The 12,228-nt window shown below is 32.5% G+C and overlaps 1 protein-coding gene across 11 annotated transcripts in view; it reads right to left on the reverse strand.

Moving 5' to 3' along the window:
- LOC143224773 (somatostatin receptor type 5-like) overlaps positions 1-12,228 on the reverse strand; it is a 76,926-nt gene that overhangs the window by 34,908 nt on the left and 29,790 nt on the right. For 5 of the 11 annotated variants that reach the window (XM_076453057.1, XM_076453049.1, XM_076453061.1 and 2 more), the window contains one exon: positions 8,187-8,278. The exons of the other annotated variants lie outside the window; for them this stretch is intronic. The gene's annotated coding sequence lies outside the window, so the exon portion shown is untranslated. The remainder of the gene's footprint in view (positions 1-8,186; positions 8,279-12,228) is intronic. 11 annotated transcript variants of the gene reach the window in all.

Consider the following 12,228-nt stretch of genomic DNA (forward strand, 5'->3'; position numbering starts at 1 on the left):
ATATTTGTATTACTATTGGCTTGTACGTTACAATATAAAGGAATGACGGAAAACATTCAGGTATTTGCACTGAAATAAAAATCATATTAATAAAAAGGCCCCCCGCTAGTACAGCGGTATGTCTCCGGATTTACAACGCTAAAATCAGGGGTTCGATTCCCCTCGGTGGGCTGAGCAGATAGCCCTTTGTGGCTTTGCTATACGAAACACACACACACACATTAATAAAAAAACATCAGGTCTGGCATGGCCTAGCGCGTAAGGCGTGCGACTCGTAATTCGCGGGTTCGCGCTCGCGTCGCGCCAAACATGCTCGCCCTCCCAGCCGTGGGGGCGTTATAATGTGACGGTCAATTCCACTTTTCGTTGGTAAAAGAGTAGCCCAAGAGTTGGCGGTGGGTGGTGATGACTAGCTGCCTTCCCTCTAGTCTTACACTGCTAAATTAGGGACGGCTAGCACAGATAGCCCTCGAGTAGCTTTGTGAGAAATTCCAAAGAAAAGAAAAAAATGTTCCTTGATGGAATCTAACGGTGATAACTAACTAACTAACTAATAAAAAGCATCAACAGCACTGAGGACAAATTAAAAACAAGTCCCCCGAACGGTACAACTTGACACTATCCTCTAGCTGTAAAGTTAAATACGAAATATTGTTAGATAATCCAATAAATCGTCTGATCTGAGCTTTTATCCTTGTTAAAAAAAAAACTGAAATCCTTCCAACAATGTAATACTTACGTATATACTAGGTGTAATGTAACAAAACATAAGATTAATAATAAAACTCATGCGCCACCTCGAGACATTATCTGTAATTAAATAAAACTGGAATAAACTTTCCCAGTGCACGTGCGTGTTCGTGTTTTCTTATAGGTTATCTGTAATTAAATAAAACTGGAATAAACTTTCCCAGTGCACGTGCGTGTTCGTGTTTTCTTATAGGAAAGGCACGTGAGGCTATTTGCTGTGTTTTCACCGAGGGGAATCGAACCCCTGAATAATGTTTTTAATTTTTCTGATCGATTTAATAAGAGTTTTCTTTAAAAAGGAACCGACACCACAGTATAATATTCCTCTAATGTTTAACGAGGTAGAAAGTTCTAGGTACAGGTTAACTCTATTTTAATTCTTATTAGGCGTAGCTTGAGTGTAGAGAAAAATGCCAAAACATATGGTCAAAATTAGTTATTTTACAAAATCTGTATTTTCTTTTCGTAGTAAGACCAAATAATACAACTTGTATAATACCTCAAACGTTTATGTAATGCACAAAAATTTTTATGAAGCGTCTACTGGAAAAATGTATCACACAAAACAGGCAAGAATATTTAATATGAAAAATCATTAAAAACTCCTTAAAGTAAATTATTTCTTGCAAAGAAGATTATAATGCGAATAGAAAACAGAGGACAGTATCTTTATAGGTAATCAAATGTTTTCTATTTCTCACCCTTTATCCGAGGCAGAAATATTTTCGAGAAAAATATCTTGTTACTCTTTGAAAATCGTGCGGTTAATTAAATCTTTTATTTTAAGAAAAACACAATCGAATAATCAGTTGTTCTCGAGGTAAAATTACATTATACAGAAGCGCCACCTATGCAAACTGAATTACAATATCAGCAGGGAAGGGAGATCATACATATTTCTCGAGTTCCTCTTACAACTCCGCCCAAATATCTGAACTGTTTCTTTGTTCTTGAATTTACGCGCATAGCTACACAAAGGCTATCTGCGTGTGCTATCCTAATTTCGCAGTATAAGACAAGAGAGAAAACAGCAAGTCATCACCACTCACCGCCAGCTCTTGGGATACTCTTTGACCAACGAATAGTGGGATTGAACGTCACATTATAACACCTCACGCTACTTGCCATTGTCCCTAACTTGGAAATGCTGACCATACATACTAAGGGTTTGACTATCACGTCTTTAATACACCCATAGCTTAAACTTCGTTCGTACAATATTTTGGGTATCAAAAGAATTTATTATATATATGTATATATACGTATATATAAACAAGCAATATTTAAATAAATAAAAATTATTTATCTATAAAAGATGAACCTGAAGGAAATAATGTTTATTTGTGGTTTGTTTCGAATTAAACAAAAAGCTAGGCAAATGGCTATCAGCGCTCTGCCCACCACAGGTATCGACGCCAAGTTCCTAACGGTATGAGCTTACAGACGTACTATTGTGCCATGGGGGAGCGCCACTTGAGGTATCAAGTGATATCTTTCAGTAGCGATTATTGACGTTACATCAAACATATTCGATCTTTAAGCTGTGGGAGCGTTATAATGTGAGAATCAATTCCATTATTCGATGGCGAAAGAGTAGCTCAAGAGTGAACGGTGGGTAGTGATAACTAACTGCCTTCCCTCTATCCTTACGCTGCTAAATTAGGACGGCTAGTGAAGATAGCCCTCGTGTTGCTTTGCGTGAAAAAATCAAAACAAACAAACATATGGCAATGTAAAAGACAAACGATTGGAAACAACAAGCAAGCAAAATTCGATTTGGAAAATGTTAAAATAAAACTTTACAAATGAAAGTCTAATTACATGTATGGTTAAAACAAAAAATATTTCAGAATATGTCAAAATGAAGTAAGAACCAGCAATGATGCGAATTAATATATATATACTCTTGTTTCTACCTTTACCTACTTACAAATTATTCACTTGTTTCTACCTATACCTACTTACAACTTATTCACTTGTTTCTACCTATACCTACTTACAACTTATTCACTTGTTTCTACCTATACCTACTTACAAATTATTCACTTGTTTCTACCTATACCTACTTACAACTTACTCACTTGTTTCTACCTATACCTACTTACAAATTATTCACTTGTTTCTACCTATACCTACTTACAAATTATTCACTTGTTTCTACCTATACCTACTTACAACTTATTCACTTGTTTCTACCTATACCTACTTACAAATTATTCACTTGTTTCTACCTATACCTACTAACAATTTATTCACTTGTTTCTACCTTTTCCTACTTACAACTTATTCACTTGTTTCTACCTATACCTATTTACAACTTATTCACTTGTTTCTACCTATACCTACTTACAACTTAATCACTTGTTTCTACCTATACTTATTTACAAATTATTCACTTGTTTTTACCTATACCTATTTACAACTTATTCACTTGTTTCTACCTATACCTACTTACAACTTATTCACTTGTTTTACCTATACCTACTTTACAACTTATTCACTTGTTTCTACCTATACCTATTTCTTACAACTTATTCACTTGTTTCTACCTATACCTACTTACAACTTATTCACTTGTTTCTACCTATACCTACTTACAAATTATTCACTTGTTTCTACCTATACCTACTTACAACTTACTCACTTGTTTCTACCTATACCTACTTACAAATTATTCACTTGTTTCTACCTATACCTACTTACAACTTACTTCACTTGTTTCTACCTATACCTACTATTTACAACTTATTCACTTGAGTTTCTACCTTTACCTACTTTACAACTTATTTCACTTGTTTTACCTATACCTACTTTTACAAATTATTCACTTGTTTCTACCTATACCTATTTACTAACTTATTCACTTGTTTCTACCTATACCTACTTACAAATTATTCACTTGTTTCTACCTATACCTACTTACAAATTATTCACTTGTTTCTACCTATACCTACTTACAACTTATTCACTTGTTTCTACCTTTTCCTACTTACAACTTATTCACTTGTTTCTACCTATACCTATTTACAACTTATTCACTTGTTTCTACCTATACCTACTTACAACTTAATCACTTGTTTCTACCTATACTTATTTACAAATTATTCACTTGTTTCTACCTATACCTACTTACAACTTATTCACTTGTTTCTACCTATACCTACTCACAACTTATTCACTTGTTTCTACCTATACCTACTTACAACTTATTCACTTGTTTCTACCTATACCTACTTACAACTTATTCACTTGTTTCTACCTATACCTACTTACAACTTATTCACTTGTTTCTACCTATACCTACTTACAACTTATTCACTTGTTTCTACCTATACCTACTTACAAATTATTCACTTGTTTCTACCTATACCTACTTACAACTTACTCACTTGTTTCTACTTATACCTACTTACAAATTATTCACTTGTTTCTACCTATACCTACTTAAAACTTACTCACTTGTTTCTACCTATACCTACTTACAACTTATTCACTTGTTTCTACCTTTACCTACTTACAACTTACTCACTTGTTTCTACCTATACCTACTTACAAATTATTCACTTGTTTCTACCTATACCTACTTACAACTTATTCACTTGTTTCTACCTATACCTACTTACAAATTATTCACTTGTTTCTACCTATACCTACTAACAATTTATTCACTTGTTTCTACCTTTTCCTATTTACAACTTATTCACTTGTTTCTACCTATACCTACTTACAACTTAATCACTTGTTTCTACCTATACTTATTTACAAATTATTCACTTGTTTCTACCTATACCTACTTACAAATTATTCACTTGTTTCTACCTATACCTATTTACAACTTATTCACTTATTTCTACCTATACCTACTTACAAGTTATTCACTTGTTTCTACCTATACCTACTTACAACTTATTCACTTGTTTCTACCTATACCTACTTACAAATTATTCACTTGTTTCTACCTATACCTACTTACAACTTACTCACTTGTTTCTACCTATACCTACTTACAACTTACTCACTTGTTTCTACCTATACCTACTTACAAATTATTCACTTGTTTCTACCTATACCTATTTACAAATTATTCACTTGTTTCTACCTATACCTACTTACAACTTACTCACTTGTTTCTACCTATACCTACTTACAACTTATTCACTTGTTTCTACCTATACCTACTTACAACTTATTCACTTGTTTCTACCTATACCTACTTACAAATTATTCACTTGTTTCTACCTATACCTACTTACAATTTATTCACTTGTTTCTACCTTTTCCTACTTACAACTTATTCACTTGTTTCTACCTATACCTATTTACAACTTATTCACTTGTTTCTACCTATACCAACTTACAACTTATTCACTTGTTTCTACCTTTTCCTACTTACAATATATTCACTTATTTCTACCTATACCTACTTACAAGTTATTCACTTGTTTCTACCTATACCTACTTACAACTTATTCACTTGTTTCTACCTATACCTACTTACAAATTATTCACTTGTTTCTACCTATACCTACTTACAACTTATTCACTTGTTTTACCTATACCTATTTTACAACTTATTCACTTGTTTCTACCTATACCTACTTACAAATTATTCACTTGTTTCTACCTATACCTATTTACAAATTATTCACTTGTTTCTACCTATACTTACTTACAACTTATTCACTTGTTTCTACCTATACCTACTTACAACTTATTCACTTGTTTCTACCTATACCTACTTACAACTTATTCACTTGTTTCTACCTATACCTACTTACAAATTATTCACTTGTTTCTACCTATACCTACTAACAATTTATTCACTTGTTTCTACCTTTTCCTACTTACAACTTATTCACTTGTTTCTACCTATACCTATTTACAACTTATTCACTTGTTTCTACCTATACCAACTTACAACTTATTCACTTGTTTCTACCTTTTCCTACTTACAATATATTCACTTATTTCTACCTATACCTACTTACAATATACTCACTTATTTCTACCTATACCAACTTACAACTTATTCACTTGTTTCTACCTTTTCCTACTTACAATATATTCACTTATTTCCACCTATACCTACTTACAAATTATTCATTTGTTTCTACCTATACCAACTTACAACTTATTCACTTATTTCTACCTATACCTACTTACAATATATTCACTTATTTCTACCTATACCTACTTGCAATATATTCACTTATTTCTACCTATACCTACTTACAATATACTCACTTATTTCTACCTATACCAACTTACAACTTATTCACTTGTTTCTACCTTTTCCTACTTACAATATATTCACTTATTTCTACCTATACCTACTTACAACTTATTCACTTGTTTCTACCTATACCTACTTACAATATACTCACTTATTTCTACCTATACCAACTTACAACTTATTCACTTGTTTCTACCTTTTCCTACTTACAATATATTCACTTATTTCTACCTATACCTACTTACAATATATTCACTTATTTCTACCTATACCTACTTACAATATATACACTTATTTCTACCTATACCTACTTACAATATACTCACTTATTTCTACCTATACCAACTTACAACTTATTCACTTGTTTCTACCTTTTCCTACTTACAATATATTCACTTATTTCTACCCATACCTTTCAATATATTCCTATTTCTACCTATACCTACTTACAATATATTCACTTATTTCTACCTATACCTACTTACAATATATTCACTTATTTCTACCTATACCTACTTACAATATATTCACTTATTTCTACCTATACCTACTTACAATATATTCACTTATTTCTACCTATACCTACTTACAATATATTCACTTATTTCTACCTATACCTACTTACAATATATTCACTTATTTCTACCTATACCTACTTACAACTTCATGTAAATTGTCTTACAGTAAAGTAACTTCTGTTATTCCTTTTCTTCCAAACAATACACACTGCTCTATATTATATAACCAACTATATAGACTTTTCTATAAGGCCCAAATTAACAGCTTTTTAATCTTATGTGTCTTACCCAACTTCACTCTAAACTCGAGTTTGTTAAATTTACGTTATTTTATTAAATTTGTTCTTGTATATGGATAATTCTGATATTCTGGAACTACTGAAAAACAGGTGTGATGAACATTATTTTAATTTAATATTTTTATTCCTACATGAGGTACTCAAGAGCTGAAACAACACAAAATAATGCTTTGTTCTTATTTTCCAATTTCCCGCTGGTACAGCGGTAAATCTGCGGATTTACAACGTTAAAATCAGAGGATCGATTCCCCCCTGTGGACATAAGATGTTGGCTTTGTTATATGAAAACACACACACAGTCGTATTTTCCAAGGCTTCTCTCCGTGCTAAAAATGAAGTGATAAGTTATACCTCCTGCATGTAATTAACATATTGTTCCAAAAGGTTAAAGTTTCATCTACTTTCGAAAACTAAACAAAGAAAGAAAAGTTTTATTTTAAATAAAATATAAATTCATAACCTCTGACCTTTCATTCTCATGGACGTTGAAAATTTTCCACTTTCTTTAAAACATAGAACGCTGTCGTTTACCAAATTAAAACAAGTAATAATAATAATATGCGTTATATATGCATGAAACGACGAAAGTTTTTAAAAACTGGTGTTCACAGCTTTCTAATACTCGCTTTGAATACACAGCCATGGCTTTATTGGTGTGCGTAAAGTTGAATGCTTTGAAGTTTCAAGTGTTATATTTGGACTCAGGAACAGTTACTAATTGATAAAGAAATGTTTTTTTTTCATTTCGATAATGTTGAAATTATTAAGTATTTGTAGCAGAATAAAGTTAGCAAACAGTTAATATGATAAAGGTTACATTACACATGACATTTAATCCCGTTAAGATCAGGGAAAGTCTGAGGACTTGTAACCCTAAACAGTAGGTTCGGTTATCGACAATAGGCAAAGCAGAGATAGTACATTAAGGTTTGCGCGTAACAACAAACAGTGCGTGTTTGTGTTTTTTTTTTATAGCAAAGCCACATCTGACTATCTGCTGAGTCCACCAAGGGAATCGAACCCCCTGATTTTAGCGTTATAAATCCGTAGACTTACCGCTGTACCAGCGAGGGGTACAACAAACATACTTCACGTGTTAATAGAGTTGAATGTTATTATTTCGTAACTATAATTAATCAATAATAATTTTTAATCGTGTGTCTAAGAATGTGGTTTTAGATCAAACACAAAATTAATTAATATTACAGTTTTGCGAAACATGATATTGAAAAGAGAAACATTTTGTGTTTGTTTTTAATTCAAAGATACATTAAATGAGAGAAGTAGTTTTACATTTCTGGCCCTGACTTTATATCGTGAGAGTTTTTGCTTTCATTTAATGTTTCTGTAAATTTAAGAACACAATTAAATAATTTTGCTACTTACAACATGTTTCCTTCGGAAAGCCATAAACAGGTGGTTTGGAGAGCTGGACTTGAGGTCTGCAGGTTGCCCTTTCCGTCGTGTTGGGCGTTACACTGTAAGATCAATCCAAGAGTTGGCGGATGGTGCTGGTAACTAACTGCTTTTTTCTCAAGTATATCGCTACTAAATTATGAACTATTATTGCAGATAGCTCTCATGTAGCTTTGGGTTAAATTCAAAAGAAATAAAACCAATCTGTAGAACTAACACTATTGGTCAAACGCATAAACATAAATGGTAAAAACATCAAAACTAAACAGGTGTTTTACGTAGCAGTTCATTAAACTTTCCAATACTTTACGACCTATTCAATAGTACTTGTTCAGTTAGAAAGATATCTCTCAATCGTACTAAACATATTAGATTCGTTCAACTTTCTGTAATAATATGTTCTCACTTCGATCGTATAAGAGATAATGTATGCTGGATAAATGTTAAATCTATAAGTCAAGCGTTGTCGTATGCGTGTCTGCTAAACATATAATCTATTTATATTAAAACTGAATCTTAAAAAAAAAGAAAACAACTGATTCACGAGCGTAATTTATTCTGAGAATAGTTCGCTGTTTTTAGCGCTTTAGGCTACCTGATCTCTGTTAACCGCATGAAGTCGAACCCAGGAGTTTAGGGTTGTAAGTCCCTAAAAGTTAATCGCTCACCCACTGGAAAACTCTTAATACATAGAAATAATTAATACAAGTCAGTGACCGAAAATTATTGAAGGACGGCCCAGCTAGGTTATTGATAATATATTAACCCTGAAACCCGTCACCAGTGCATGATTACAGTACGAAAATAAACTGAAAATAATAAATAACTATCATTAATTAATAATATTTAATTATTAAATATGTAGAACTAGAAATAATGAGTTATTCCTAATTAATTTTTGAAATTTGTTTTACGCTTTTATAAAAACCAAATACGATAAAAACTAAAGAATATATTTTAAAGTTATTTCATAAACGCGCATGCTCACATGTTCCACGTAAAATATACAGAAATAACGTACAACGTAAAGAAACGTACATCAGTTGGATATCAGTACACCACATCCATCTAATAAAATATACATTAAAAACCTCAAACAACATTTTTTTTTTTACTTATCTTCTCCTAATGAAATAAGAAGATGAAGTAACTTAAAAAGATTAAATAGTTTTGTGAAACCAAAACGTAAGTTGAAAAATAACATTCCCAAGTAATGTACGCAATACATAAAATAATAAAGAAAAGTTTGTTTGGAATTTCGTACACAGCTACTCGAAGGCTATCTGCGCTGGCCGTCCCTAATTTAGCAGTGTAAGACTAGAGGGAAAGCAGCTAATCATCACCACCCACCGTCAACTCTTGGGCTACTCTTTTACCAATGAATAGTGGGATTGACCGTCACATTATAACGCCCTCACGGCCGAAAGAACGAGCATGTTTGGTGCAACCGGGATTCGAACCCGTGCCCCTCGGATTACGAGTCGAACGCCTTAACACACTTGGCCATGCCGGGCCGTAAGGAAAAAGATAGAAAAATTTCTAAATCATAGGAGTGATCCTTTATATAGGAAACAAAGGAAAACATCTTGTACGAATATGGGAAAAAAAACAAAAAAACTCACTGATAAACAACAAAGACACTGCACAGACATTTTAGAAAAATCTAGACTGAAACAGAAAGGTTTTTTTGCAGTTATTTTATAGAGACACATTTGTATTTTCCCCATTATCGTAAAATGTGTTGGCTATTTCATTTATTTTGTTTAGTTACACCTGTAGTACAAACAACATTACACCTGTAGTACAAACAACATTACACCTGTAGTACAAACAACATTAGACAAACCTTTACAAGAACGTCACACGTAAATGAGAATATAAAAAAAAACTTAAATCTAAAACAATTTTAAAAGACATTAAATTATACAGTAAACAACAGGTACACGAAATACATCAGGCTAACATAAATATTTATAAAGAACGCCCTCCGTACCTTTATTGAACACCCTCTATCACACGTGACTTCTATTAAAGCAATTTGAAAGCCGGAATATATTCTATTATGTTTACACATCAATAAAGCTTCTCTAAACAATTTAAATGTATTGAACTATTTATTTTTGGTGTTTTCTCAGATACTTGAGAAAAGGTCAAGTTCCACTGGTCAATAGAAGATCCCTATCCCACCTGTACATTATCTCGGTGTTACTATAATGTCCGAGGAACAAGATCTACTTTTTAATGGGTGTAGTCACTCGAATATCCTAGTACTAAGGATTCTCTATTCACTTAACCTCAAATGTTTTACATCATAAAAAAGATAATTCATATTCTTCAAAATGTATTTGAACCTTTCCCACTCCCACATATTGTTACTTTGTCAGCTGGATTTTTTAACAGATTTTTTTTATGTATTATACATGGTAAGTGTGTTGTGTTCAGTACAATAACCGTATTGAAACATAACCTACTGAAATAGTTCAAACAATAAGGCGTCACATACCAACATGTAAATTATACTTACGCCACGTAACTGAACATAAAAATATATACGATTTACGGCTGTTGTACACTAGGCATTAGATAAGTTTGTTAGTTTTTGAATTTCGCGCAAAATTACACGCTAGCCGTCCCTAATTTAGCAGTGTAAGACTAGAGGGAAGGCAGCTAGTCATCACCACCCACCGACAACTCTTGGGCTACTCTTTTACCAACGAATAGTAGGATTTACCGTCACATTATAACGCCTCCACAGGTAGAAGGGCGGACTCCTTTGGTGTGACATAGGTTCGAACTCGAGACCCTCAGATTACGAGTTTTAGGTATGAAAAGGAATACTTCTGGAGAACAAGGCATTTTACATTCTGTTTACAGAATGCTCGTTTTAACTCTTGTATTCTCATTCATATAATAATAAGAGTGATATATGACGCAACTCTGGACAGCAAGATTTTAGAAAACCAAGAAAATACGAAACGTTTTTTTTTTCCTCCTCACATGCGTTGGTTTGAAAGCTTAACCTTTACAGACAGTTATAACATAAGTACATACAGAGATTGGACGTTCGGTGAAGGAGGGTTTCTCCTTAGGGTCTTATAACTACATTTTTGACGGTAGGGTACTAACTAGTACCGGAAAGACACGCTAGGGAATTCAATAACATTATTCAAGGATACAATCTGATGTTGGTTTCATTTACTGTTATACTTGCCTGATGAGAATCACAGATTAATAATCTTTTACAATGTCCCCTAATGTCCCTCCTGTGATGCAAAAATAAACCACAAATAACAAGCAATTTGGGACACTAAAACACTAAGTAATTGGGCTTATACATTTTGTTCTCTTTGAAAATGAATCCCATGAAATTCGGGTTACTAAAGCACTTGTTCATTAATCAGAATTCTTCTGTCAGTTCTTTCTGCTCACAGTTTAAATATGTTGAAGTAATACAGGTTACAGCTTTAAGAGACGAAACAAATATTCCATTTACACTCTGTGGAAGGATGGATACATCTTTAAGTAGATGTTTCTGTTTTGTTTGTTTTTTGTCAAAACATGAATATCGTTCTATCAAACTCACAACATTCGGTATTTTCAAAATAAGGTTTTGAACTTGACAATTATTAGTTTATACATCTGTTATTAAACTTCGTGCTGGTTTGTTTTTGAGAAAAAATACAAAAGTTGTTCCTTTTCAATATTTTGTTTTCTTACTTCACGACAGAGTTCTTCATCAATATTAATACTAATATTTAGTCTTTTCACATAGACCAGTTTAAAGAAGATAAATTAGACCTGGAGTACGTCATATCTACACATAATTCTTACAAAAAATATTTTTGAATAGAAAATAGATACCAGTAATTAGCAGATATATTTTAAACATTTATTAAGATAAATAAGAATTATCTTCATTCAAGGATTTGTTAAGTGTAGTTAAAATTGAGCCTTTAATATCATTTGATGAATTATTCATAACACCGATTCTTGTCTCAGTTTATCGCGATAA

This window comes from Tachypleus tridentatus, chromosome 9 (genome assembly GCF_004210375.1).
Source record: "Tachypleus tridentatus isolate NWPU-2018 chromosome 9, ASM421037v1, whole genome shotgun sequence".
In the NCBI taxonomy this organism is placed as follows: domain Eukaryota; kingdom Metazoa; phylum Arthropoda; class Merostomata; order Xiphosura; family Limulidae; genus Tachypleus; species Tachypleus tridentatus.